Source organism: Sinohyriopsis cumingii, chromosome 1, assembly GCF_028554795.1.
Source record: "Sinohyriopsis cumingii isolate HCF-2022 chromosome 1, ASM2855479v2, whole genome shotgun sequence".
In the NCBI taxonomy this organism is placed as follows: domain Eukaryota; kingdom Metazoa; phylum Mollusca; class Bivalvia; order Unionida; family Unionidae; genus Sinohyriopsis; species Sinohyriopsis cumingii.
The window spans coordinates 34,273,056-34,285,101 of NC_142961.1; the positions used below are offsets into that span (position 1 = coordinate 34,273,056).

The following is a 12,046-nucleotide window of genomic DNA, read 5'->3' on the forward strand; positions in this document are numbered from 1 at the left end:
TGTACGTTCTTACAGCCTGGTTATTGCTTTTATATTTGAGAAGAAAAAAGACCTGCTCACTGTTAAGAAAGCCAGGTAAATATGAACTACTTCAACGCTTGGGTGAGTTTTATGCATTCCGATCAACTCAGATGCAACTATTGAACTTGACTGACACATTCATTTGGGGAAGTTTTATTCACTTATTACCAATCCAAGTGAAGGTAACCTTTATTTCCAAAACAAACTGGCATTTCGGACTAGGTTCGGGGAAATAAAACACATCGGGAACGATACAAACACATTTCATGAACTATAACTGATGTGATAGTGACGTTTTATGACTCGTAACATCATTTCAGCGCAAACTGCTCCACAGGTGACGTCGACAATAATGACAGTGCCTGCACAAACATTTTGACCCCAAGGTCAATCATTTCTGTTACTGCAGAGATGAGTTTATAACGAAAGAGACTGGCATGCGATATGCTATCAAAAACTACTAGCATAAGAATTACACTTTATATTGTATCCTTTACATCTGGCAAATTCATTCAAAAGAAAAGGTCAACTCGAGAAACGGACTTTCTGCAAGTTAAGATTCCAACTTAGCGTTATTCGATCTATAAGGGAATATAGCACACCGTGAGGAGAGTACATGGCTGTGTTCATCGAGGTTACTCATGGACTGAAATGATTTCATCCTGACCAAAGCATTAAAAATAGTCTCTGCTCAAGTTTGAGTTTAGTAAATTGTGTGAGTTAGTTCATTAAGATATCGTGGTGCTTTATGTGAAGTATATTGTTTACTGAGTACCTTAGCAGTTGATTGAGTTCTCCGCCATTTTGGGGATGATTTCCTCTTTTCACTCTTTAATACTATCGAAATTATTTTCTCCCATGGACTTTTTGGTAAGAAAACCTTGAGGTATTCCAAGTTTCCCCCGCTAGTACGAAAGCTTGAATCCTCATTATTCTCAGATTAAGCGAGTGAGCAAATTATCCCGTAGAAATCTTGATAAATTCAATTTATCAACGTGTCCTTAGAATCTCATTTGAATTCTCCAATGTAGCATTTTTAGAAGCATCATCACGTGCGGATAAATGATGACTGTCTATAGTTGTTGTTGTTGTTGTGGGGTTTAACGCCATTTTTCAGCACGATAGGCTATACATGGCGGCCAGTATTAATGGTGGAGGAAGAACCCGGAAAACCCCGGAAAGAACCACCGACCCACGAGAAGCTACTGGCAAGCTTTCTCACATGCCCACATTGGCTGAATCTTAGACTCGAACCGCCGCAGATAGAGGTGAGATGGCAGTGATCCGTAACGAAGAGCGCTTTAGACCACTCGGCCACTCGGGGCCCCGACTGTCTATAGTGCCCTTATTCCAAATGGTATAGCATGGAAAGGCAGTAATTATAAAAGTTCGAATCTGCATTGACCTTACCATCATATACGTATCAATTGCATTAGTATTTATGGTGGTAATGAATTTTGTATGCATACACTTATGAAACCAAAATATAGTAAATGTAAATAGGGCAACATATATATGATGAAAACTCGATCGCTTCAACCACGTGCCATTCCGAACCACAAAAACTTATTTTTAATTATAATTCTAAAGATTTAACTTAGAGGAGAATTCACCGAGTGACAGACAATTAGGCTTCATAGGAAAGGGTTCCCATTAAATACTGTATTTAAATTATTATATGTTGAGAATATTAAAATGAAATACATTTCAAACGTAATATAACAACTCTTTTTAGCGTTAGTCAGTTTCAAACCCCGAGGTTCCCATACCATTATTCATATGATGTCACACAAGTATCACTATGATATTTCCATACCCTTATCCCTATTATATTTCCATAAATTTTCCCTTTGTTCTCTTCATACTCTTATTTTATGACGTCTCCATACGATTATCCCCAAGATATTTTCATATCATTATCCCAATGGTGTTTCAATACCATTATCCCTATAATTTTTCCGTGCTATTATCCTTATCCTTATGACGTTTCCATACCATTGTCCAGAAGATGTATTATTATGTATATTTAATTTGTATTTGTTTGATTTTTCTCCATGATTATGATTTTTAGAGTTCTAATTTGGTCTTGACCTTGTTCAAAAACAAAATTAATTGTCTACCTGACCAGTAACTTGTAATTTGGTAAACAAATAATACATAGCTAATATTTACTCTATGAGTGTGGGTTAAATATTAGGATCATTATCAACAGAGGTAAACATTTTTTGGCTCTTGGTTTAGGACATTGTTTTCAGTATTTGATTTGGGTGGGATTATTTATCACATTATTATTCACTGGAAATACAAAGTATTTATCTATAATATTCTTGGATAGAAACATTAATTTGGAATTATGATGAATTCAGACAAGGACATCTTTGATTTATTATGATTAATTGGAAGACTGTTAGTACATCATCACACTTCAGGTTACTGGTACATTGGTATATTCAAAACTACAGACACATTAACGCCTTCAGTGCTGGATCTTATTTCGAACACCACTGGAATATAATTAGAACCTTTTTTATTATAGCTTGTGATAAAACTGTTTATAATATTTGGGATTTGATTCGCAATACTGTAAGTTCGTTTGAAATTTCACGTTGTATTCTAGAGATATAAATTATTTGTTGAATTTTACAAAACTTGCTGGTTTTCGCTCTTTTCTATTACTTATTTAAAGACTATAGAGTCGTAATAGTATCCATACAACTTTCCCTTTGATGATTTATAAAATTATCCTTTGGATGATTCCATACAATTATCCCTATGACGATTCCATACAATTATCCCTATGACGATTCCATACAATTGTCCCTATGACGATTCCATACAATTATCCCTATGACGATTCCATACAAATATCCTTATGACGATTCCATACAATTATCCCTGTGATTATTCCATACAAATATCCCTATGACGATTCCATACAATTATCCCTGTGATTATTCCATATCATTATCACAATGATGCTCCATACAATTATCCCTATGACGATTCCATACAATTATCCCTATGATGATTCCATAACATTATCACAATGATGCTCCATATAATTATTTCTATGACGATTCCATATAATTATCCCTATGATGATTCCATATCATTATCACAATGATGCTCCATATAATTATTCCTATGAAGATTCCATATAAGTATCCCTATGATGATTCTATACCATTATCACAATGATGCTCCATACAATTATCCCTAAAACGATTCAATATAACTATCCTTATGATTATTCCATACAATTATCACAATGATGATTCCATATCATTATCACAATGATGCTCCATACAATTATCCCTAAGACCATTCCATATAACTATCCTTATGATTATTCCATACAATTATCACAATGATGATTCCATATCATTATCACAATGATGCTCCATACAATTATCACAATGATGATTCCATATCGTTATCATAATGATGCTCCATACAATTATCATAATGATGCTCCATACAATTATCAACATAATTTCCATAACGCGATACGTACCACGGTAGACCGCAACTTTATTAGAGACCAACACTTTATTGCTCTGTTGCAGTGGCCTGACACGTTTTAAAACAATTTCTATCTGTCAATAGCTGTATAAAACATTTCGCGCTGTTTAAAATAACGCCACATTTTACACATTATATTATTTGAAAGAAACACTGAATTATCTTGAGATAAAAGGAAATAAAATATTTCGGCTCTAAAGGAAAATCGCATTACGCACCCCCGCTCCAGAAAATTAAACGGTCATTAAGTACATGAATTTGCATTGCGTTTATAAGTTGTAATCTAAATGTAACTAATGGGAGACGATTAAAATTTAAACTATGACCGTGTTACGTATATTTGATTTAAGTTATATTTGATTTATTTTGTGTTTGATTTGATTTGATTTTTTCGTGGGTTTTGGAATCTTTTTATTTTCTTTACATGTCAATGTAATGTAATTTTGTTTACAAGAAATTTGATATTTTCCAGAAAATATAGTTTGACTTGAATGTTTCCATAAATACCTAACAATAGAAACACTTGTTTCTATTTTTGACTTAATTCCTGGCCTTGATTGAGGGTCAAGTAAACAACATTTTATCTGTGTAAAATGATTGGTTCTTATCAATGACATACAGGGGCTTCGTGATTTTATTTTATATGTAAACATGATCACGTGATCCTCTTTTTCGCAATTAGGCATTTCCAAAATGCCGAAATACTTATTATTAATAGTGATGTTTAGAGAGAGAGAGAGAGAGAGAGAGAGAGAGAGAGAGAGAGAGAGATCAGAGTCCGGACTTTTAAACATTTGATGTCAAGTTGTTTTCTTCTGTTCTGACCAGTATTGAACTTTTGAGTTTTGAGCTATTTGTTAATTTTTTCTTCAGATTATTTGGACTTTAAAAGATTAATTCCTTTCTCTGGAAATATTATTGTATTCATACAGATTTTATAAACAAGGACATTTCTTGAGAAAAAAAAAATGGGATTTCCAACAACTGGAGGATTAATTATTATGTTTCTACAAGGAACTGTAGACTTCAAAACAGTACAGGCTACAGCATACGCCATGGCCTTCCTTCTTGGATTCTTCGTCGGGACTCGAACTTTTGAATCATAAGAACATTTCAATATTAGGACTTCAAACATTTTCTTCGTGGATTATTCTTGGATTATTTTTGGATTTGATTCTGCAAACCGTAAGTTCATATATTTTAATTATTACAGAATTTTTCCAGGGAAATAAATAAATAAATTGTTTGTTATATATTTTTTAAAGCTTGTTGTTTTCACTCTTTCTTGTGTTACTGTTTATTCGAGCCTAAACACGTAACTTAAGAGCTGCCAGCATGTGACAAATATTGTGCTGTCGTTGGAGAGCTTGTTGATTAAATAGAACAGTGAACCCAACACTTTACTATATACACTTTTTTATATAATAAGCATGAAAACTTTCAGTTGGGTGCTCGCGGTTAGTAGACACAAAACACATGTACACGATAAACGAGAAAATATTTAGTGGACTTGAGAATGACGTAAACTTAAAACAGAAATCAACTGCTCTTGTGAAAACTTTAGGATGATTCCCAGTCTTACAAAGGCATATAAGTACCTACAACATTAACATGCTCAAGTAAGCAAATAATAATGACTTTTATAATATAAAATTTGTCCAAAATTCGGATTTGGTCACCAATATATCATGTGTGACGCGTCTCAAACATGTGACTAAAGGATCATAGATACGATTATATACGTAAAAGTCAAGATAAATTTGTGACAAATACAACTGTTATGTCAAAAAGAATTTAATTATTTTGTCACGAAAAATGAAAACATGCTTTAAATATCATTAATTGTGTACAACATTACTAGGGAATTTTCGTACATTCCCTACTGAAGGGAACGACAGAAGTATCCGTAGAGTAGAAAACGTACAATGGTACGTACCAACGGGAAAAGATACCGCGGTAAAACGTTATAGCAGTGTGATGGTTGCTATGGTTGGGGTGGGTTGCTACCAATATTTTATTTAAATTATTATAAAAGTCCCACCCAGGCCAGATTTTGGTTCAAAGTTAAATTAGTGAAAGATAGATGCAACGCTCCAAGCCCCCTGTTAGTAATGCCGTCTGTTAAATGATTGAATATACAAAAAGTGAAATTTAACGAATAACAATTTAATAACAATTCAATAGTCAAATGATTCAAACTTCCCAAGTACTCTCCTTCCACTCGACCCTGTAATAGCATGTTGCTTCACTGGATTAGTTGTGTGAGATAGATTTCCACCTGTCCTTGTATTATTATACTCATCTGTGTATTCTTCTCCCCTCCTAATTTCTTCTCCTCTTCCTCCCGACCTTCTCCAAATTCCTTCTCCTCCTCTACTCCTCCATACTCCTTCTCCACTTTCTCCTCCTCGACTCCTTTCCCTTCTCCTTCACCTTCTATACACCTTCTCTTCAACGACCTGACTTTGGTCGACTCTGACTGGTCTGCTAGTCTTACGTCCGTCTCCACCTCTTGGAGACTCGGGACTCAGCTGAACCGAAAGTTCTGTCTCCTAAAAATGCTTCCTTCTCGAAGTTTTGTCTTTCCTTAGAATTTATTTCTAAGTTTTACAGCCAAATTACGAGCGGCTTTCTCGGAGTAATCCTATTTGCTCAGCAATCTTCCCAGGAGAACTACTGATTGACATTGATTGATTTTTAGAATTTAAGTGGCGTTCGTACAATTGTACATGTGCCACTAGAACTACTGGCCTTTTGCATAAAGCTATGAAGTTATAATTTTAATCAAAATTGTAATCACACCCTCTATCTCAATTCCGAGTGGATATCGCTGTGAACCGATTCAGTCAAACTTTGCGGACAATGTCATTCTTGCTGTCTATCCACGTTTTGACGGATGAGAACACGCTCTGTTCACACCATGGGTTTCCTCTGATCTCTGAACAAACCTTTCACTTGTAGGTGTGATACGGCAAGCCTTTGTCCAGTTGGCACGATCTATCGCATGTGTCGATTCAAGATTCCGCTCTCTGTCGGGTTACGGTAAACATGCTTAAGAGATTAACTCTAGCCCGCGGAAAATGTTTAGACATCAAACACATGGCCGCGGCAATTATACATGTCTTAATACATGGGCTTAGCAAACGTGATAACCGGTAATACAGCGCATTTCTATTCCAATTCCATACCATTACATATTAGATATTTCCATACCATTATTCCTATGATGGTTCTATACCATTATCCCAGTGTTATTTCCGTACCATTTTCCATATAATGTTTCCGTTCCGTTGTCCCTATGATGTTCTCTAAGATTACCCCTATGATTTTTCCATGCTATTATCCCTATGATGTCTCCATACCATTATTTCACGATGTATTCATTAATGATCATATGGTATTTCTATATAGTTATCCCTATGACGTTTCCGTACCATTATTCACAAGATATTTAATACCATTATTACCATGGTATACCTTTATAGGACTGGTATAACGTGTCCATACCATTATCCATTGTCCTTTTTCATACCACTATTCCAATGATGTTTCTATTTGATTATCCCTATGACCCTATGCTATTCCAATCTGTTATCCCTGTGGTATTTCTATACCTTGTTACACGTATGGAGTTATGGTGTCATTTGTACAGTTTTGCTTGTGTCACCGTTTTAAAGTTAGTCTAATGAAGAAAATCCCAATACTTCTGCCGCATAGATATTTGTAGAAACAAATTTAAATGCATGCTGCATCGCCATGAATGTAGCCTGGTGCCGATTTGGCCTCAAAAAGACGAGGACAGTGTATTCTAATACAAACACGTCTAACTGCTGTGTCGGAACAAAAAAGGCAGATATATTTTGTCAAACGTATACAGGCAAGAAACGTGTCCGTGCAATTATTTAAATTCAAGGCCTGAATGTATAACACATAGGTATGTCAGATTGATAAATGAAGCACGTTTCCATCATGGTCTCCGCTAGAGTTCAAAATACTCCACTCAGCAAGTCGGTGCGTATATTATCGCACTTGAATATTTTCGAACTATTATTAAACATAAATACCACGCTGTATAATGCATCCGTGAAGAAAATCAGAAGAATAATGATTATTTCGTCACGGTAGTTTGGTTTTTCGTGAAGCATACTTATCCACGTTGGGCAAACCTCAAATAAAGAAATATTCAGTCAAAATAAAAGCACATTGAATTATGTCTTTCCTTTGTACATTATCTTGAACAATTCAGAGAACAGAAAAGACTCTTTAAAACTTCCCCTGGACCATTTCCAGAATTTAGCTACATAATTTTATTTCGGTTGTACTTCCGTAGCTTAGTTTTACTGTCGAAGGTCTGTCCTCTTTGGTGAGCTTCTTCATTACAAAACTGTTAGAACCAACACGGACACTTAAGTGTGCCTGCCAATATGATAAAATATTTTTTAGTACGAATACATAATTAAGTGTGCATCTGTGCTAAACTTCTGTTAGTACGAACAAGGATACTTAAGTGTTCCTGCTTCTCCGTTAAAATTATTGTTAGTACGAACACAGATACTTAAATGCGCCTGCCTCTATGTTAAATTATTGTTGGCAAGAATACAGAAGCTCAGGTGTGCCTCAAATCTGAAAATGTAATGCGAGAAAATAGAATGTTTTAAATTTATTCACTTTTTAAACTTTGTCAAATTACTCGAGGACGCAAAAGCAATGAAAAATACATCATCTGCAGAAATGCATAATTTGAGCACGTCACTAACAGTCGTTATTTTCTTCGTTCGTGTTCTGTACAGTGGCGCCACCTGGGAATGAAATATATCTCTATCGTGAGGATTTGTACTTTTTCATACAAGGGAACACATTATTGTGAAAACCATTAAATACAAGAGACACAGCAGGGCTTTTCTTTGATGTAAGCAGGAATGCATCGTCGTTATTGTTGGACATGAAGGTATGACAAATCTTCTTTATCCTTTTCTGCTCAAAAGGTCTTATTCTTGATAATACTCATAACCTCTCTACTTGAAATTTATAATTGGTGACATTTTGCATTATTTATCTGATCTAAACTGTAAAACACAAAGCTGGCAAAATACAGATGATAGCGATACAGTTATTGTTATCCCCATGTGGTATTTCAAAAGCAATGAACTGAGTAGTGAAGACGATTATTAAGAGAGATTTTCCAAAAGAGGGTGAACCGCAAAGTTTGGCCCCATAACCTCTGGAGTTAATCTGCTTTTCTAATACAATTCCGCAAATAAGGCGATGATATCGTCGATCTATGGTTTTGTAGTTTAAAAATGCAATCCAATTATGTGCTAGTGAATTAAAAAAATCAGCTGAAGTATGAAAAGACCCTAGTTTGTCAGACTATTGCACGTTGACCATTGTGATAATGGATCTGTGGTTTTCGTCGCTTAAGAATGTTATATTCTAAATGGGTAATCGTGGTAGGAATATTTCTTATTTGCATATGACTACTATCCATCATTCTAGTACTGAATTCTTGGTGTTGTTTGCCTATTGATAAGCCGGTTACTTAAAAGCTGAACATGTCTCTTTTAAAGGAGTCTTCATTTTAGACGAAATAAATGATAACTTTGAATTTCATCATCTGGAACCTGGATAACATCACTTTGACGGGTGGAAGAGAGTATTGTGTTCATGTGAACATGTACAAGTTCATTACCACGTGTATTCAAATGTAAACACTTTTTGAATTACCACCTATACCCATAAACACTTCTGAATTTTTGAACAGTTAGAAATTAATCTTCATGTTATACAATTATAAACACTTGTAATTGTTAAGAATAAGGGTTTTATAGACCTTTGAGAAAATGCATGCCAGTACTCAAGGACAATTACAATCATTTTTGTTGTACCACGTCTCAAGTCGATTACAATCCTTTCGTTGTGACGACTCAAAACAATTGCTATCCTTTTTGTTGTGCCACGACTCAAGTCAGTTTCAGTCCTTTTCGTTGTCACGACTCAAAACAATTACAATCCTTTTTGTGTTGCCATGAATCAAGGCAATTGCAATCCTTTCCATTGTGACGAGTCAAAACAATCGTTATTCTTTGTGTTACGTCACGACTCAAAACTCTAGACAAGTATTACCCCTTTTTGTTGTGCTACGAGCAAAGGCAATTTTTATTTTTTTCGTTGTGACAACTCAGAACAATTGCAATCCTTTTCGTTGTGGCGACTCAGAACAATTGCAATCCTTTTCGTTGTGGCGACTCAGAACAATTACAATCCTTTTCGTTTTGACGACTCAGAACAATTGCAATCCTTTTCGTTGTGACGACTCAAAACAATTGTTATCCTTTTTGTTGCGCCACGAATCAAAACTCGAGACAAATATTATCCTTTTTTGTTGTGCTACGTCGCAAGACAATTACTATCTTTTATGTATTTGACGGTCATCTACGTTTGCGTATTTGTCATTAAAGTTATATTTATGTCACTTAAATTGACTTGCACTAAATGTATATGATAAGATAATAATTTTTCATTTATGCCATGCGGTTATCAATTACATTTACAAATGTTGAATTCATAGAAATAAATTTCAATTATGTTTTATATCGTTCACAAGAGCAGATATTTATGCGACATTTACGACACGTCTAAATTAAAGACAATGCTCTTGAAGGCAATAGAGCACTGTTATACAGTATGGTCAACCAAGTGTCGCGTAAAATATGACAGTTAATTGTCTTTCGTATATGTGAGTATTCTCACGGTGGAAAGTTTTCTATTTCAGGACATGCATATCATCAATTTGTAAATTTCAAAAGTATACTACTTACAGAAACTAAGGATTATCAGTGAAACCCTGATGGTGTGTAAGTATCTCTTTAAACTAATATTTTAGCAAGTACTTTTTAAGTAATCTCTTGAAATAAAATATACGTCGAGTCTTATCGATATAAATCACAAGTCTGTAAATGTTTTGCAGTGACGCTGTAGTCATTGCAGAGATTTAGGTCAAATGCAGCAAACTCAGTGTGCCTCTTTGCCTTTTAAAATAATTCGTAAAATAGTTTTTGCGGGTATCACTATACTAATCGATCCCATCTGACTTTGTTTTATCATACTTTACTTCGTGAGAAAATCATTAATATTTTTCTCTAATTTTTCTTGGAGCTTTGCTGACTATTTAAGACTGCTGTCTGTACTCAGTCGAAAGCAGCACTAAAGCCTGAACAGAAAACAAAATGTTTACCAAATTCAGTCTTTTGACTATTGCCTAGAGAAAGAATTTGAATTGTCCCTTCAAGACGGCACCGAGAGTTATGTAAATAGGATACGGGTCTGGAAATTTATCAGTTTTAATATTTGTTATAATGTTGGATTGTGAAGGCAGTGATGCCTTTCATATCATTAAATCAAGAAAATATAATATTTCCATTCCTAAGCTTTCTACAAACTCTGTTAAGCTAACCGATTAAAATATGCATATCATAGACTAATTGTATCGAAGAAAATCTGTACTGAACGATAGCATTGCTTTCTTGCTTACTGAGTTTGAATTATTTATTTGGTTGTGTTTGGGGACTTTGGAGTTGGGGAATATTTGTCATTTGCTTTTTTTTTTTGGTATTGATAGTTGGGGTTTTCTTTCACTCTCTTTTTTTGTACTTGTCAATTTCTTTAGAAACATTTCTTGAATGTGCAGGCCAACAGACCATATCAGATTGATCGACTGACGTATCAGTGCTTTACTGTCAAACTGAGGAAAAACTCATATTTTTCACGTTTCCTATCTTCTGAAATGCAAAGAAGCATTTTTCATTTTAAAAAGTTCAATGATTTCATATAAAGACAGCAAAGCAAATCATATCTTTTCGAAGTCATCAAAACATTAACCTGTCAGATTCGTAAAATATGTTATAACCTTTCATAATTCATCTTCATTTTGCATCAATGAACCTCATTCATCGAAAGAAGGTTATAAATAGATCAAATGACGAACCTTGGTATCATAATATCATCCTTAAGTATACTGCATGCATGTATGTATTAATGTATGTACGTATGTATGTATGTATGTATGTATGTATGTATGTATGTATGTATGTATGTATGTATGTTTTAGTGGCTATATCGTGTCAACTAAAGGTAAAGTTGGAAAACTGTAAAATTGAATTGTATAAAATATTAGAATGACAAACCCTTCCAAATTTATGCAAATTTTAAGAACAAAAAAAATAGCAAATCATAAAACCTAAATTATGTTAAATTAAATTTCTGTGAAATTTATATTAAAAATAAAAAACAGAAAATGGTATCACATGTAAAATCCTTACACATGCTTAAAATTTGTTGTATAAACCGCACTGTCGTAAAAGGTCTAAGATTGTGTCCATTGAACATTATTGTTTCAAAGTACTTCCGGAAGCTGGCGGAAATCGACTCACTCGCCAGGAATGCGTTCCACTATCAGTGGACAGTGGCATGTTGTGCATTTCGGGAGAAATTCATGCGTAAGTAA

At 34.4% G+C, this 12,046-nt stretch overlaps 1 protein-coding gene across 4 annotated transcripts in view; it reads left to right on the forward strand.

Annotated features, from left to right (window-relative positions):
• LOC149806681 (uncharacterized) overlaps window positions 1-12,046 on the forward strand; it is a 237,866-nt gene that overhangs the window by 94,897 nt on the left and 130,923 nt on the right. Inside the window, exons 3-4 of one of the 4 annotated variants that reach the window (XM_089956447.1) lie at window positions 8,334-8,491; window positions 10,316-10,397. The exons of the other annotated variants lie outside the window; for them this stretch is intronic. The gene's annotated coding sequence lies outside the window, so the exon portion shown is untranslated. The remainder of the gene's footprint in view (window positions 1-8,333; window positions 8,492-10,315; window positions 10,398-12,046) is intronic. 4 annotated transcript variants of the gene reach the window in all.